Raw genomic sequence first — 17,054 nt, forward strand, 5'->3', positions numbered from 1 at the left:
GTGATCTTCAAGGGGTTAGTGTTAAGTTTTTTTTAAGGGGGGATTGGGTGGGTTTTAGAGTAGGGTTGGTTGTGTGGGTGGTGGGTTTTAATGTTGGGGGGGGAATTGTATTTTTTTTTACAGGTAAAAGAGCTGATTACTTTGGGGCAATGCCCAGCAAACTGCCCTTTTAAGGGCTATTTGTAATTTAGTGTAGGGTAGGGCTTTTTTATTTTGGGGGGCTTTTTTATTTTGTTAGGGGGATTAGAGTAGGTGTAATTAGTTTAAAAATCTTGTAATTATTTTATTATTTTCTGTAATTTAGTGGGGGGTTTTCTTCGTACTTTAGATAATATTTTAAAATTGTAATTAATTGTATTTAGTTTAGGTAATTAATTTAATTATAGTGTAGTGTTAGGTTTAATTGTAACTTAGGTTAGGTTTTATTTTACAGGTAATTTTGTATTTATTTTAACTAGGTAGTTATTAAATAGTTAATAACTATTTAATAACTATTGTACCTAGTTAAAATAAATACAAAATTGCCTGTAAAATAAAAATAAACTCTAAGATAGCTACAATGTAACTATTAGTTATATTGTAGATAGCTTAGGGTTTATTTTATAGGTAAGTATTTAGTTTTAAATAGGAATAATTTAGGTAATTGTAGTATTTTATTTAGATTTATTGTAATTATATTTAAGTTAGGGGGGGTTAGGGTTAGACTTAGGTTTGGAGTTAATACATTTAATATAGTGGTGGCGACGTTGGGGGCAGCAGATTAGGAGTTAATAAATGTAGGTAGGTGTTTTGGCGATGTTAAGGCCAGCAGATTAGGGGTTAATAATATTTAAATAGTGTTTGCGATGCGGGAGTGCAGCGGTTTAGGGGTTAATATGTTTATTTTAGTGGCGGCGATGTCCGGTTCGGCAGATTAGGGATTAAAAATGTTATTTTAGTGTTTGCGATGTGGGGGGGGGGGGCCTCGGTTTAGGGGTTAATAGGTAGTTTATGGGTGTTAGTGTACTTTTTAGCACTTTTTAGCACTACTGACCTTAAAATGCGGTACCAGGCTTGACAGGAGAGGGTCTACCGCTCACTTTTTGGCAGACTCGTAATACCGGCGCTATGCAAGTCCCATTGAAAAAAGAGGATACGCAATTGACGTAAGTGGATTTGTGGTATTTCCGAGTCTGGCCAAAAAAGTGAGCGGGACCGGCCAACGCAGCTTTTTAACCCTTAAGCAAGACTCGTAATCTAGGCAAATGTTATATAATTCATAGTGCAGAATTATATAACATTATCTTAGCGCTAACTTTATACATCAAAATATTGCTGCAATATTTTATTATAATTTACAATTTTACAGACCGCTGCTCCGTGCTCTACTGAGCGGGTCTGTTTTTTTTCTAAGCGCATCTGAGCACACTGTCTAGTCACAGCCGGCCCGATCGCGCCATTAAATTCAATGTAGCTCGCTCCCGCTACCAGACCAGAGCAGGAGCGAGCTACATTTAGGAGCGAGCTACATTTATTTGATGTATAAAGTTAACGCTAAGATAATGTTATATGTGTAGAATTATAACATTATTGTGTAGGTTTACTGCCCCTTTAACAAAATGTGCACAGTATTTTTATATTTACACTTTTTGAGTCACCAGCTCCTACATGTGCAAGAATTCACAGAATATATGCATTTGTGATTGGCTGATGGCTGTCACATGATACAGGAGGAGTGGAAATAGATATAACTTTGAAATTTGTTATAAAAAAAAATCTACTACTCATTTGAAGATCAGACTAAGTGCTACTGCATTGTCTTTTTATTGTGCATTTGTTTATTATGCAAATCTACCGTATTTACTGGTCCTTTAAAGGGACACTGAACCCAAATTTTTTCTTTCGTGATTCAGAAAGAGCGTGCAATTTTAAGCAACTTTCTAATTTACTCCTATTATCAATTTTTCTTCTTTCTCTTGCTATCTTTATTTGAAAAAGAATGCATCTAAGTTTTTTTCTTGGTTCAGAATTCTGGACAGCACTTTTTTATTGGTGGATTAATTTATCCACCAATCAGCAAGAACAACCCAGGTTGTTCACCAAAAATGGGCCGGCATTTAAATTTACATTCTTGCATTTCAAATAAAGATACCAAGAGAATGAAGAAAATTTGATAATAGGAGTAAATTAGAAAGTTGCTTAAAATGTCATGCTCTATCTGAATCACAGAAGAAAACATTTGGGTTCAGTGTCACTTTAAGTTTCATATCTCGATTATTATCTTGATGATTAAAATATGACACACAAATTAAATAATGTGTAATTTATTCTGGAATGAAGCCTGCAAAAGACAAAATAAAAACTCCAATTAAATATACTTCAGTTATCTTGAATAAATCTAACTGAACTGAATCAAAACTTGCTTTGCTTGTCCTAGGTGATGCAGTTCAAAAAGTTATCCACCTAATACATTTTTCTCACTGTAGACATAGAACACAACAAGAAATCTAAAAACAAGCAATAGATAAAGCTATTGGTCTCTAAAAAATAAGCTCTAATTTATTATAAATGCATTTACAGACTTTAGTGGTATTGGGAGAACATCCAAAACACGCCAATACTTTTTCTCTTGGCACTGCCTGACTTCCTTATGTGATGTCAGGTACGTGATCACATGACCTCTGGATTCCAGGAATCCTTCTGATGTAAAACTTAGGGTGAATTTATTTTGAAGCCAGCAGTAATTATTTTCGTCAAGGCTGATAAACTTAAAATGGACTTCAAACGATTATCTCAGGCTCTTTAAAAAGCTGTCTGAATACCTTTTTTTGTGATAGCTGCATTACAGTAGCATAAAGTTGTTTTGTGGCTCACATTGAAGCCAGTGGAACCATTCAATATTAATTTTCATAGAGTTCAAATGGAAAGCACTTTTGGCTTGGCAAATACTAATATGTTAATGTGCATAGATTTTCAAATACCACTACTAGGGTTTTCCCTATATTATTTTTATATATATATATATATATATATATATATATATATATATATATATATATATATATATATATGGGTGAATACTTCATTTTGGATTTTTCACAACATTTGGTTCGGCTGAATTTTGTTCATAAACTTCGGCTGAATATTAATCTTACATTATAGAAATCAAACAATTTAAAGGGCCTATCATTTACATCTAACAGAACATACAACTGACTGAGTGAATTTGAATCAATGACTAGGTCACAGAGGCACAGAAGTCACACAACTGTACATTCCAATGACTCTAGTTGGAGTGTATGAAGATGACTGAGCTTCCCCTAGTCTCCCACATCCCTATCCTAGGTTAAGGCTTGATTGGATAAGTTTGTATGGCTAAAATCAACATTTAGTATTTTATGCCTGACTGGCTGTCCCTAACATCAGTCATCAGTAATACAATGGCAGAATTCGACAGGGGACGATGGACCATGAATGGTCAGACCCACTGTACATCAAATGAGCTGATTAGTTAAACAATATAGCTCCTTCTTCCCTTTCTTGCCCCTTTTTTTTTAACCAAACGGCACAATCAAACAAATCAATTTGGCCAAGCAATCGTAGGTTCTTTGTCTGTTTCGTCCAATAATGTAGTCGGCTGTTCTTGTATCTGAAGAAATGCCAAATTGGCTTAAATTCAGATAAATTTGTATTCGTCTGAAGTTGAATGCACATTATGTATATATATATATATATATATATATATATATATACTTTTTTTTTTAAACAAGAGGAATAATATATTATTAACTAAACATAGGAGTCTAACATATATGTAAATTAAATAGTTTGTTAAAGGGACATGAAACCTAAATTTTTTCTTTCATGATTAAGAAAGAGTATGTAATTTTAAAAAAACATTCTAATTTACTTCTATTATCTAATTTGCTTCATTCTCTTGATATCCTGCTAATTGGTGGCTGCACGTAGATGCCTCATGTGATTGGCTCACCCATATGCATTGATATTTCTTCCACAAAGGATATCTAAAGAATGAAGCAAATTAGATAATAGAAGTAAATTGGAATGTTGTTTAAAAGTGTATTCTCTACCTGAATCATTAAAGAAAAATGTGGGGTTTAGTGTCCCTTTAAATATATTTGCACATCTATTGCAGCTGAATTGATCACAGGTGAAACTCACATGTTCAAAATATCCTTTATACCATATGGCGACAGTTTCTAAGCAATGCTTCCTGAAATGTAAATTTCTTCTACAAACTACGAAGCTACTTTAAACGTGGATTTTAGTATAGTTAACCGTTAAACCTGTTGAAATGTATAAGGAAGTATGTAAACCTACAACAATACAGAAACTGAATTTACTTAACATCTGCAGAATATAATAATGCTTTATGACTCTGTTTTACAGGCTTCAATATAAACTTGTCTTAGTTTGAAAAAACAGTCTACATTTTTTCAGCCTTCAAAGCAGCAAACAACCAACACATCTGGCAGTAAAACTTCTGATAAGCAAAACACCATTCATAAATCAATTAAGAATGACTAATTAAAAATGCAAGTAATACTTTTAAACTGATAATAATATTAATGCATCTGTAAAATCTTGAAAAAGACATCTTACTTTATACTTGTTTTGTACATGTTTCTTAATATCCATAAAACAAAACTAATCTCTTTAATTATAACTCATCTTACTATGGTATAAAAGACACATTAACCAGTTATTGGATCCAAAATGTCTCTCTTCATTGAATACGTTTAATAGATCAATTTTTATGTAAATCCAGATGTCGCGAATGCCGGGCTGCAGGGGTTAAACCTCCACCCCCTCCTGTTTCTAAGCGGATTTGGGCCTTTTGAGAGCCACCGCAATCTCCCAGACCTTGGATTTACTTTGTTTGTGGGTTGCACATCATTAGCTCCCTTGGGAACCAGAGGTTCTGGACCCCTCTCTACAACCCCCACTCCCCAGTGGCCTTCCTGGTGTACTTTTGGCCTTCACCCATAGCTCTGGCCCCCAGCCATGGATTACATCACTTTTTGGACTATAGCAGCTGGGGACTGAGGGCTTCCCAACGACACCCTGGAGGTGCCGCTGCTCCCCCGGGATCACCCCGGAATCACCATCCTTATACCGCGGGACAATGGACTCTATGGATGGCACCAGCCTGTCTAGATGGGAGGGAATGGCAAGAGATTTAGGGGACTGATAAGGCTTTTATCTTGATGAGATTGTGTATATAAACTGTGTGTTTTCCCAATAAAAAGTAGTTATTGTTTCATATGAATACTAGTCTGTCTAGTTATTTGGGTGGGCTCCTGCTATAATCACTTTCTCTGCTACATAGCGGCATGTTCCAGGTTCCGGGTAGAGGAAGGACCCTCTGGCAGAGCTACCTAGTCAGGGTAGCCAGAGTCTGCCACAGGGTGGCACCCTGAATACTGGTGCGGTCCAGGTATCAAGGTGGGCTACAGACTGTGGTCACTTGCCAGCTACACAGTTGCACGGAGGAAGCAGGACCCCTCTTGGTGGAGCTACCCAGTCGGGGTAGCCGGGGTATCCGTCACATTGGTTGGCAGCTGGGGGATGCTTCCATCTACCTGGAATGTCCAAACCACCAACTGAAGACTTCTACGGATGGAGCAGTATGCTGGACTCCAAAAGGAAATGTTGAAAAATCTGCTTGAAGCTCGGGGGAAAACTGCCGGCCATAAGTCTAAAGTGGCCATCATCAAGGGACTAACCCACCTGCAGAGATTATCACGTAGATGGTCACAGAGGCCACCCTGGTCCACATGCTGGAGCTCCAGAAATCAATGCCGGTGCCCCAAGAAAGCTGCCCCACAAGGCTTTTCAAGCCTTCAAAGACAATGATGAGGAGATTGACAGCTATCTCCAGCTTTTCAAGACCCAGTGTAAGCTGCAAGGTGTCGCCTCCACCGACCGAGTAACCATCTTGCTTGGGAAGCTGTCCGGTTGAGTTCTGGAGGTCTTTCACACTGTACCTCCAGGGGACCAGAAGCACTATGACAGGGTGAAAGACCGCGTCCTTGCCCGCTATGGACTCATGCCAGAGGCTCATCGGCTGAAGTTCCGAGGGCTAAAAAGACGAGGGGAACCAGTTCACAGGTCCTTGGACTCCTGGTTTGTGGGCTGCCATGTAACTTCCCTGGAATGCCAGGTGCCAGGCCACCCCTGAGCCTCAACTGGTGACCCTCTCCGCTCCCACCCCTGCTCGCACTCTGGTGCCTAGTTGGTACCCCCAGACTCGTTCAACGCCTGTCAGCCCCTCCAGCCCTAGTTCATCCCAGGGGTGCTACAAGTGCGGACGGGCAGGCCGAATAAGAAGAGAGTTCCCAGAACGGAGGCCAAGGAATCCTTCTTTGGCTCAGTGGACCAGCACTCCTGTCAGGAGCTACCGAGCTGCGGCCCACTGCCTGTACACAGAGAACCCCACCAACTACACTGGCTGGGCTGAAGAAGTGGGGGTCCAGCATAAAGTGCACTCCACAACTGGCGACAATCGCTGACACCATTACCAGGACGTCTGGGTCAATGGGCAGGCGGCCCAGGGACTAAGGGACACTGGAGCTTCAGTCACCCTGGACCAACCCCACCTAGCCCCTGCCTCCGACCATTCAGGAAGGATACTTGCCATTGGGGTGACTGGGGGTGCCGTACTAAGGATCTCCAAAGCCTGAGTGCACCTGGATTGGGGTGTCGGGCCCCGTGCTGTAGAAGTAGGGGTCATGAACCACTTGCCTGCTGAGGTCTTACTGGGAAATGACCTTGGCCACCTTGCCTCTGCTTTTGTGGGGGATAAACCCCAGGATGTTGCTGCAGTTACCACCCGCCAGCAAGCCAGACGCCACCGCATCCAATCTGGGAACCTAGGTGAGACATTCTGCCCCAACTCCTACCTTACCCAGATCCTCTACCCTGACTCCTACCTTGCCAAACCTTCCTCTCTGACTCTATCCCTACCCCCTGACCAACCCTCCTGGATGTCCCCCTCCGACTTCACCCAGGAGACCTTAAGCGACCCAACCCTATCTCCTTACCAAGAGTAGGTACTGACCCCCAGGGCCCCAGGAAGAAATGTTTCCAGTGAGAGAGAGGGCTCCTGTACCGGATCTCCGAGAGGAGAAAAGGGCCGGTGCCCAAACGTCAGCTGGTTGTACCGAAGAAGTTTCAGTCTGACCTCCTGCGGATAGGACATGATATTCCCCTAGCTGGACATTTAGGAAAGTCCAGTACCTACCACTTCCTGACCCAGTCCTTCTTTTGGCCAGGGATTACAGTAGACATTAAGGACTACTGTTAACTTGCCCAATGTGTCAGAAGGTAGGGAAGACAGGAGACCACACTAAATCTCCCCTGAATCCCCTTCCCATTATTGACGAGCCCTTCAGAAGAGTAGCAGTAGACATAATTGGACCTTTGGCCCAATCTAGCCCCACTGGGAAGAAGTATATACTTACAGTGATTGACTATGCTACCCGATATCCGGCAGCAATCCCCCTGGCCAATATCCAAGCGGAGACCGTGGCAGATGAAATGCTCCAGATATTCACCAGGGTAGGCTTCCCCGGATAAATGATCTCCGACCAGGGAACCCAATTCACTGCGGAGAGCACCCGACAGTTGTGGAGGCTATGCGGGATAAAACCCCTGCACAGTGCTCCATATCACTCCCAGACTAATGGTCTATTTGAGCAGTTTAATGGGACCTTAAAGCAGTTGCTCAGGACATTCTCATCCACTCACAAGGACTGGGAGAGATTCCTGCCGCACCTCCTCTTTGCATACTGAGAGGTGCCCCAGGAATCCACCGGTTCTCCCCATTTGAATTAGTGTATGGCTCAGAAGATAAGGGGGCCCTACACCTAGTGAGATTCCATTGGGAGGGGTCCACAGAAGAGGAAGGACCCTCCGTTGTGGAGTATGTCCTCCAACTCAGGGACCGACTGAAGGACCTCGCCGACAGGGTGCGAGAGAACCTTCAGGTTGCTAAAAGAAGACAGAAACGGTGGTACGACCGGAATGCTCATACTCGAACCTTGACCGTAGGGCAGAAGGTCTTAGCTCTGAAGCCTGTCAAACAGACAAGCTACAGGCCTCCTGGCAGGGGCCCTACTGGGTGGTGGAACAGCTGAATGACACCACCTACCTGGTAGCCAAATGTTCAGATGACCGAGTCTGCCGGACCTTTCATGTGAACATGCTAAAGGCATACCTGGAAAGGACCCAGGATGTGGCCGCCATCTGTGCTCTGGCTGTGGAGGACTCTGAGAGTCTTCCCATGCCGGAGCTCCCTGAGCAAAATAAACCCCCCCAAGGAGTAGCCGACATACCCCTAGATGAGAGGTTAGAGACTGGACAGAGAGAGCAAGTCCAGCGACTCCTCCAAGACAGATGAGATATGTTCTCCACTGTCCCTGGGTACACCGCAGCGGCCATACACTGAGTAGAGACCCCGGGACAGGCCCCCCTATGCCAGGCAGCCTGCATGGTCCCAGAGGCAGTCAGGGACAGTATGCACCGCAAACTCAGGGGAATGTTGGACCTAGGTGTTGTTGAACCATCCAACAGTCCCTGAGCCTCCACGGTGGTGCTTGTACCCAAGAAGGACAGGACTACCCGGTTCTGCATTGACTACCGTAAGCTCAATGACAGAACCACAACCGATGCCTACCCTATGCCCCGAGTCGATGACCAATTAGACAGAATCACCCGCGGCCACTTTCTGACCACTCTCGACCTCTGCAAGGGCTACTGACAGACCCCTTAAGACCCTGAGTCCGTCCCCAAGTCTGCCTTCATCACCCTCTTCGGCATCTACCAGTTCAAGGTCATATCGTTTGGGATGAAAAACGCTCCAGCTACCTTCCAAAGGATGGTGGATCGCCTTCTGGATGGCCTCCAGGACTATGCCTGTGCATACCTGGACAACATCGCCATCTATAGCGACACCTGGGAGGACCATTTGGTCCACCTAGGCATGGTTTTAGATTGCATCAGGTCCGTCGGTCTAACCCTGAAGCCAGACAAATGCACCATAGGACGCTCAGTGGTCCATTACCGGGACCCCTGAGTGGGCTGTAGAGAGCAGTGGCTGGAGCCGGCCAAAATTGAGGCAGTGGCAAACTGGCCAACCCCCAAGACCAAAACACAAGCCGGGTATTACCTTTAATTTGTCCCCAATTACAGTGCCCTGGCCAAGCCCCTGACCGACCTGACACGCAAGCGACTTCCCCGACAGGTCTTGTGGTCCCCAGAATGTGAGACTGCCTTCCAGAGCTTTAAGTCTGCCTTGATCTCTGCCCCTGTCCTAGCCGCTCCTTACCCCACTAAATGTTTTTGTGTCCACACAGATGCCTCCATGTTTGGGTTGGGAGCAGTCGTAAGCCAGGTAGATGAGGAGGGGCAGGACCACCCCGTAGCTTACATCAGCTGGAAGCTATTCCCCAGGGAAGTAGGCTATGCGGTGGTGGAGGAGTGTCTGGCTCTTGTGTGGGCCCTTAAGAAACTGCCGCCCTACCTCTATGGGAGACCTTTCACCATCCTCACAGATCATAACCCCCTCGTATGGCTCAACAGAGTGTCTGGTGACAATGGACAATTGCTGTGGTGGAGTTTAGCCCTGCAGCCCTTCAACTTTGACATTCAGTACAGGCCGTGAAAGAACAATGGAAATGCTGATGGACTTTCCCAGTAAACTGAAATGGAATAACTACTAGGATAGCCCCACGCCGACCCATGTGTGGATCTAGCCAGGTCTGCCGAACTGGAAGGGGGGAGCTGTCACAGATACCGGGCTGCAGGGGTTAAACCACCACCCCCCTAAGTGGATTTGGGCTTTTTGAGAGCCACCGCGATCTCCCAGATCTTGGATTTACTTTGTTTGTGGGTCACACATCATCAGGAAAGAGCTGGTCCCTGACCGACTAGTCCCTATCCGACCAACCTGGGCCCCTGGAACTGCCAGTCGGCCACATAGTCCAGCTTCCTCGGTGTCCCTTATCCCAGGTCACTCCAGCTGCCCCTTGTCCCAGAGCTCCGCTCTCTTGGGGGTTGCTACCCCTTTGGGAGGGCAAGAGGTGGGGTGCTTGCCGGAGAGCAGCTCCCTTGGGAACCGGAGGTTCTGGACCCCTCTATACAACCCCCACTCCTCAGTGGCCTTCCCGGTGTACGTTTAGTCACCCATAGCTCCGGCCCCCAGCCATGGATCACGTTGCTTTTTGCACTATAGCAACTGGGGACCGAGGGCTTCCCTACGACACCCAGGATCACCCCGGAACCACCATCCTTATACCGCTGGACACTATGGGACAATGGACTCTATGGATGGCGCCAGCCTGTCTGGAGGGAAGGGAATGGCAGGAGATTTAGGGGACTGATAAGGCTCTTATCCTGATGAGATTGTGTATATAAACTGTGTGTTTTCCCAATAAAAAGTAGTTCTTGTTTCACCTGAATGCTAGTCTGTCTAGTTATTTGGGTGGGCTCCTACTATAATCACTTTCTCCGCTACATAGCGGCGTGTTCCAGGTTCCGGGTAGAGGAAGGACTCTCTGGCAGAGCTACGTAGTCTGCCACAGGGTGGGACCCTGAATACTGGTGCGGTCCAGGTATCAGGGTGGGCTACAGGCTGTGGTCACTTGCCAGCTACACAGCTGCAGTCGGCAGGGAGGAAGCAGGACCCCTCTTGGCAGAGCTACCCAGTCGGGGTAGCCGGGGTATCAGTTACACCCAATTATCTAGAACTCTCTCTGCTCTGGCGAGATTATCTGAGATGAGAATGCAAAACAAAGCTTTTATTAGGCTGGAAAACTATATTAGTTTTAAACACATTAAGCACTCTGATGCATTTCAGCTGAAGGAGAAAGATGCCCATAATAAAAATAATTTTTTGGGGGGGCAAATTTTGGAATTTCGCCCTAAGAGCAAGATTCTCTAGATACAAGCCTGGTTTTTGGATGTGAAAGAGAGACACATAATTTACAATATAATGCTCATAAACGTCCCTATATATATATATATATATATATATATATATATATATATATATACATACAGTATATGTGTTTGTATGTTTATTGAACTTAAAGGGACATGGATGTCAAAAGTAACTTTTTATGATTAAGACAGCGTATTTTTTAAAAATACATTTTATATACTGTATATACAGTATATATATATATATATATATATATATATACACACACACACATATATTTTTAACTTGGTTTAAATAAACTTACATTTTACTGGAACTACGTCTGGATTTTTTCATTCTCCTTCATATACACACATATAAACACACACATATATTTTAAAAAGCGCCAACATATTCTACTGCGCTGCGCATGGGTACAATTTGCTTAAATAAAACTACAATACAAAACTTGAAAGAGACAAGACAAAATTTGACAAACACATACATGAGGAGTTGAGGGCCCTATTCCCGTGGGAACTTACAATCTAGATATATAATATTACAGTGAGTATAGAACAGAAATATTTAACTGCAAAACTTGTGGGCTTTTATATTTCCTAAAGAAATGGAAGTACCGACTCCTGACTAACACTATATTCCACATAGCCTTTATTTGCTCATTCTAGTACCTCTATTATATCTGTGTCTAATTGGCCTCCACAGAGGACATAATATAAGCGAGATGAAGGTTACAATATGATGGAACATTACTTTATGGAGGCTAAGGGGCCTATCTATCAAGCTCCATAACCCTGTCCGCCTGCTCTGATGAGGTGGACCGGAATCGCTGGAATTCAACCCGATCAAGTATGATCGGGTTGATTGACACCCCGATTGGACGAGAGTCTGCAGGGGGTGGCGTTGCACCATCAGCTCACAAGAGCTGCTGGTGCAATGCTGAATACAGAGAGCGTATTGCTCTCCGCATTCAGCGATGTCTGTCGGACCTGATCCGCACTGTCGGATCAAGTCCGACAGACATATGATAATTAGGCCTCTAAAACTTAACTAGTTATTCTTTATTTAAAGGGACATTTAACTGCTGGGTACACAGGGGTCAAGTAGAGAGGGAACGCATGGGAACGGAGTTCCAGCACTATTTTTGCAGGTGGAACTATTTTCCCCATGGACAGAGAAAAGAAATGCTTCAGTAAACACTGCTGCTGCTGGAGGGAGGAGCTGGAGCACAGTCTGGTAAGAGGGATAGTGAGATCCTCTAGTAATGGGAAATAACACTTCCTACAATACACTAAATGCAAGCCTGTCAGCGGTCCAGCTGTGTGATCACCCCGCACTGTGTGTAACACATGGTGCTTACATTTCTGTGTGACTTGCTCTGGGGTTATTTAGCTCCCCTCAGCAGAAATGAGACTCTGTGATGGAGGAGGATTCTCAGTTCCAAAGGCAACCTCAACCCTTCATTGGATATAATTTTCTATCATTAACCAAAGTAATAGATTATATACATTTAAATACAGTGTGTGTGTGTGTAAGTGTGGGTGTATGTGTGTGTGAGTGTATATATAGATAACAATATTAATTGTGAAGGGTGGAAGTCTTGGTGAGTTCCCACACTTTTTTTTGTAGGACATGACCCGTGTGGGTACACCTATAGTAGCATGATTACTTCTTGCCATGCTAGTGTTTTTCATTTGGTACCTGCAGCTCTCTTTAAAGCTGTTCACTTATTTTAACCCATTACAGAAGCCAGTTGGTAAAGCTCTGCATCTTTATGCTGGGTGGGTGCCGCCATCTTGTAGCATGCGTATTGTTAGACTATGTGACAGAAGCAGTGCACTTTCACAGATTAGTGATGTTACCAGCTTTTTGACATTTGTAACTTGTACTTTTGGTTAGCTTGCACTATAGAAAGCAGAATCTTTACATATATTCCGGGTTTTTGTTTGTACTTTTCCACTAACGGACCGCTACTCTATTGGTGAATACAGAATGCCAGCAGGGCTAACGCGGGAACATAAAGCTCTTAACTACTGTGCTATAAAGTACACTAACACCCATAAACTACCTATGAACCCCTAAACCGAGGCCCCCCACATCGCAAATCCTATAATACATTTTTCTAACCCCTAATCTGTCGCTCTGGACACCGCCACAAACTACATTATCCCTATGAACCCCTAATCTGCTGCCCCTAACATCGCCGACACCTATATTATATTTATTACCCCCTAATCTGCCCCCCCCCCCAACGTCGCTACCACCTATCTACACTTATTAACCCCTAATCTGCCGACCGGACCTCGCCGCCACTATAATAAATGTATTAACCCCTAAACCGCCGCACTCCCGCCTCGCAAACACTATAATAAATTGTATTAACCCCTAATCTGCTCTTCCTAACATCGCCGCCACCTACCAAAAATTATTAACCCCTAATCTCCTGCCCCCAACGTCGCCGCTACTATAATAAAGTTATTAACCCCTAAACCTAAGTCTAACCCTAACACCCCCTAACTTAAATATAATTTAAATAAAACGAACTAAATTTACTATCATTAAATAAATTATTCCTATTTAAAACTAAATACTTACCTATAAAATAAACCCTAATATAGCTACAATATAACTAATAGTTACATTGTAGCTATTTTAAGATTTATATTTATTTTACAGGCAACTTTGTTTTTATTTTAACTAGGTACAATAGCTATTTAATAGTTAATAACTATTTAATAGCTACCTAGTTAAAATAAGTACAAAATTACCTGTAAAATAAATCCTAACCTAAGTTACAAATACACCTAACACTACACTATCAATAAAATAATTAAATAAATTAACTACAATTAGCTAAACTAAAATACAATTAAATAAACTAATCTATAATACAAAAAAACAAACACTAAATTACAGAAAATAATAAAAAATTACAAGAAGTTTAAACTAATTACACCTAATCTAAGCCCCCTAATAAAATAAAAAATCCCCCCAAAATAATAAAATGCCCTACCCTATTCTAAATTACAAAGTAATCAGCTCTTTTACCAGCCCTTAAAAGGACTTTTTGCGGGGCATTGCCCAAAAGTAATCAGCTCTTTTACCTTTAAAAAAAATACAACCCCCCCAACATTACAACCCACCACCCACACACCCCTACTCTAAAACCCACCCAAACCCCCCTTAAATAAACCTAACACTAATCCCCTGAAGATCTCCCTACCTTGAGTCGTCTTCACCCAGCCGAGCCGAATTCTTCATCCAAGCGGAGCAAGAAGAGCTCCTCCATCCGGTAGAAGTCTTCATCCAAGCGGGGCAAGAAGAGGTCCTCCATCTGGTAGAAGTCTTCATCCAAGCAGGGCAGAAGAGGTCTTCCATCCGATTGAAGTGTTCATCCAAGCGGCATCTTCTATCTTCATCCATCTGGAGCGGAGCGGCAACATCCTGAAGACCACCGACGCGGAACATCCATCCTGGCCGACGACTGAACGACGAATGATGGTTCCTTTAAATGACGTCATCCAAGATGGCGTCCCTCGAATTCCGATTGGCCGATCCAAGCAGCCAATCGGATTGACCTCGCATTCTATTGGCTGATCGGAACAGCCAATAGAATGCAAGGTCAATCTGATTGGCTGATTGAATCAGCCAATCAGAATTTTCCTACCTTAATTCCGATTGGCTGATAGAATCCTATCAGCCAATCAGAATTCGAGGGACGCCATCTTGGATGACATCATTTAAAGGAACCGTCATTCGTTGGGTAGTCGTCGGCCAGGATGGATGTTTCGCGTCGGAGGTCTTCAGAATGCTGCTGCTCCGCTCCGGATGGATGAAGATAGAAGATGCCGCTTGGATGAACACTTCAATCGGATGGAAGACCTCTTCTGCCCCGCTTGGATGAAGACTTCTACCAGATGGAGGACCTCTTCTTGCTCTGCTTGGATGAAGAATTCGGCTCAGCTGGGTGAAGACGACTCAAGGTAGGGAGATCTTCAGGGGGTTATTATTTAAGGGGGGTTTGGGTGGGTTTTAGAGTAGGGGTGTGTGGGTGGTGGGTTGTAATGTTGGGGGGGGTTGTATTTTGTTTACAGGTAAAAGAGCTGATTACTTTGGGGCAATGCCCCGCAAAAAGCCCTTTAAAGAGCTGGTAAAAGACCTGTTTACTTTGTAATTTAGAATAGGGTAGGGCATTTTATTATTTTGGGGGGATTTTTTATTTTATTAGGGGGCTTAGATTAGGTGTAATTAGTTTAAACTTCTTGTATTTTTTATTATTTTCTGTAATTTAGTGTTTGTTTGTTTTTTGTATTATAGATTAGTTTATTTAATTGTATTTTAGTTTAGCTAATTGTAGTTAATTTATTTAATTAATTTATTGATAGTGTAGTGTTAGGTGTATTTGTAACTTAGGTTAGGATTTATTTTACAGGTAATTTTGTAATTATTTTAACTAGGTAGCTATTAAATAGTTATTAACTATTTAATAGCTATTGTACCTAGTTAAAATAAAAACAAAGTTGCCTGTAAAATAAATATAAATCCTAAAATAGCTACAATGTAACTATTAGTTATATTGTAGCTATATTAGGGTTTATTTTATAGGTAAGTATTTAGTTTTAAATAGGAATAATTTATTTAATGACAGTAAATTTAGTTCGTTTTATTTAAATTATATTTAAGTTATGGGGGTATTAGGGTTAGGGTTAGACTTATGTTTAGGGGTTAATAACTTTATTATAGTAGCGGCGACATTGGGGGCGGGAGATTATGGGTTAATAATTGTAGGTAGGTGGCGGCGATGTTAGGGAGGGCAGATTAGGGGTTAATACAATTTATTATAGTGTTTGCGAGGCGGGAGTGCGGCGGTTTAGGGGTTAATACATTCATTATAGTGGCGGCGAGGTCCGGTCAGCAGATTAGGGGTTATTAAGTGTAGATAGGTGGCAACGACGTTGGGGGGGGGGGGACACAGATTAGGGGTTAATAAATATAATATAGGTGTCGGCGATGTTAGGGGCAGCAGATTAGGGGTTCATAGCTATAATGTAGGATGGGGTGGTGTCCGGATCGGCAGATTAGGGGTTAATAATATAATGCAGGTGTCAGCGATAGCGGGGCGGCAGATTAGGGGTTAATAAGTGTAAGATTAGGGGTGTTTAGACTCGGGGTTCATGTTAGGGTGTTAGGTGTAGACTTAGAGATTGTTTCCCCATAGGAAACAATGGGGCTGCGTTAGGAGCTGAACGCTGCTTTTTTATCCTATGGGGATATCGTGCACGAGCACGTTTTTCCAGCTTACCGCTACCATAGGCAACGCTGGTATTGAGAGTTGAAGTGGAGCTAAATTATGCTCAACGCTCCCTTTTCTGAGGCTAACGCAGCCATTCAGACAACTCTAAATACCAGCGTTGTCTTAAGGGTGCGCTGGGAAAAAAAAGGAGCGTTAGCACTGCGGGTCTTTACCGACAAAATTCTAAATCTAGGCGATAGTGTTTAAAGGTACATGAAACCCGAGTGTGCAATTTTAAACAACTTTCCAATTTACTTCTATTATTTAATTTGCTTCCTTCTCTTTGTTATCCTTTGCTGAAAGGGTTATCTAGGTAAGCTCAGGAGCAGCAGAGGACCTAGGTTCTAGCTGCTGATTGGTGGCTGCATATTTATGCCTATTTTCTTTGGCAACTCATGTGTTCAGTCAGAAACCAGTATTGCATTGCTGCTACTTCAACAAATTATACTAAAAGAATGAAGCCAATCTGATAATAGAAGTAAACTGGAAAGTTGTTTAAAATTGTATGTTCTACCTAAATCATGAAATAATTTTTTGGGGTTTCATGTCCCTTTAATGGAAAAATACAGGTTTTTTTGCACAGTTTAAAAGTTACGTAACAAGTATAAAAAAGCCCTTAGGAACCATAAGGCAACTTTTTCACTGCAAAAACATATAGCTCCTGTTCTAAACGGAAGAGAACAGTAATGCTTGCCAAGAAGATATCATTGATCTGGAATTCTTACTGGTTCTGTCACAGTGTGCGAGAATTCTTAAACTTCAAATGTGAAGATGCAGAGTTTCACTAACTAGCACTTGTAATTTGTAAAGGGTTATAAGAGG

Source organism: Bombina bombina, chromosome 6 (genome assembly GCF_027579735.1).
Source record: "Bombina bombina isolate aBomBom1 chromosome 6, aBomBom1.pri, whole genome shotgun sequence".
Taxonomy (NCBI): domain Eukaryota; kingdom Metazoa; phylum Chordata; class Amphibia; order Anura; family Bombinatoridae; genus Bombina; species Bombina bombina.